This window comes from Palaemon carinicauda, chromosome 21, assembly GCF_036898095.1.
Source record: "Palaemon carinicauda isolate YSFRI2023 chromosome 21, ASM3689809v2, whole genome shotgun sequence".
Classification (NCBI taxonomy): domain Eukaryota; kingdom Metazoa; phylum Arthropoda; class Malacostraca; order Decapoda; family Palaemonidae; genus Palaemon; species Palaemon carinicauda.
In genome coordinates this window covers 117,746,639-117,748,853 of record NC_090745.1, presented here as the reverse complement: position 1 = coordinate 117,748,853, position 2,215 = coordinate 117,746,639, and positions in this window count along the sequence as shown.

Here is a 2,215-nt window from a genome sequence, read left to right as displayed (position 1 = left end):
GGGTTATTATAAACGTATAAGGGGTTGCCTAAATTCTTTTGGATTATTGAAATAAGGCACAACTATAGTCCATTTCTTTTACCGACTCGCAGCGGTGCCCTTTAAGCTCGGAAAAGTTTCCTGATCGCTGATTGGTTAGAATTATCTCGTCCAACCAATCAGCGATCAGGAAATTTTTCCGAGCTAAAAGGGCACCGCTGCGAGTCGGTGCAAATCTGCATCGCTAAAAGAAATGGACTATAGAAAATCCTGGATCAAGATGGTATCTCTCCTCTTTCTATGTCTTTTAGAGGAAATTATACTCATGGGTATAATTTAGAGTTTTAATGGACCATTCAAAAGTTTAGTGGAAGAGGGAAAAATGTAATTATATCATTTTTAGTATTTTGGAAGTGTTGATTGTTTCAATTATTTTAATTATTATTATATATTATGATGGACGAATCTGTTAGAAATTATGTAATTGCATCTATTGTTCAATACATTTATCATCTAATTTCTCATGTAACACACTCGCGTGTGTGTGTGTGTGTGTGTGTATATATATATATATATATATATATATATATATATATATATATATATATGTAATAATCAAGGTCATCGCGTTTGTTTTGCAATACACAAGAACACTTATGAGTATGAATCACTTAATGCACTTTATACATACAGTATATATATATATATATATATATATATATATATATATATATATATATATGTATGTATGTATGTATATATACTGTATTTATATATATATATATATATATATGTATATATCTATATTTGTACTGAATGTATATTTGTTTATATACATTTGTGTAGAAATAAATACATAGATAACGTCTGCGTCTGTGTGTTTGAATTAGTATTTAGAACCCATACTAAAGTAGACGTGGATTTTCTCTTAACAATCGCATTCTCCAAAGAGTATTTTCCTCTAAGTAATTCAAAAGGAAAATCAAGAAAATGCCTTCAAGCTTAGTCTGCAAATAAACAATAAGGAAAATAAACACATTAATGAAACGCAAGAGAGAGAGAGAGAGAGAGAGAGAGAGAGAGAGAGAGAGAGAGAGAGAGAGAGAGAGAGAGAGAGAGAGAGAAGGTGTTACTGGGGCCTAGTGTCCTAATGAAGTTAGCATTGGCGTCAAAAATCGAGCTCTCCATCAAACACAGTTGTGGACTAACTTTAAAAGCCAACACGGAGGGAGGGGCCTCGAAAGCTTTTAGTTAATATATTCCAATATTTTGAACAAAAAGAGTGCGCCAATTTTTTCCGCCATGCAAAATTCGATTTGGTAGTTGCATTTTGCATGGCTAAGTGATCCTTTACACGGGCGAAATGGAGAGAGCTGGTATTATGTCGCCTTTTGCAGTCTCTATCGAGAGACTTTATATTTTTGGTCCCGTCACCTCCAGATTTGATTATTTCGATCCTAGGGGTAGCTCTTTGCGCGTCCCGGACAATTGCAAGGAAATGGAATATGCACGATTGCTTTGAGGTCGCAATTTTTTTTTTTTTTTTTTTTTTTTTTTTTTTGGCAATGGGTCTGTAGGGTAAATCTGTCCGCCTATGATGAAAAGGAAGGGTTGATAAATGAAGCAAAGTTGCATTTTCAAACAAAATTTCGCACATCTTATGACTTCATAGCCGTCAGGTACTTGATACATACATACACACACACGCACACACTTCTCTCCACCCTAACTAAATTGTTAATCCAATTACGTGTTGGGTTAATCAGTTTTTAGGAGTCGCTTAACTACTCCAGCCACAGGGAAAAAAAAAATAACTTGCTTGGCCAACGTCGAAGTAAGTCAGACTTGCACTTTGTATTTAGGACCGAAATTAGCATGTGCCTTTTTTTTTATTCAGACGTTTGAGAGTCCCCGCTTTTGACATTTTGGCGTTTTGAGTCAGCCAATTAATAATCAACGTTTTTATTCTCCAACGCTAATTTTCTGAAGTAATTCTCCCACTTTCCAATCTGGAGGTTCTCTATGCTGCGGTTTAGAAATTAAGAAAATATTTTAATAAATGAACTTTTATGGTTGTTGTGGCGTGATTGGTAACGTCTCTGTCTGGTGTTTGCCAGACGGGGGTTCGAGCCCCGCTAAGACTCGTTAGTGCCTTTAGTGTCTGCTACTGTACCATCCTTTTTGGGCTAAGGTTGGGGGCGTTTGGGTGAGCTTATAGGTCTGTCTGTTGGGTTAT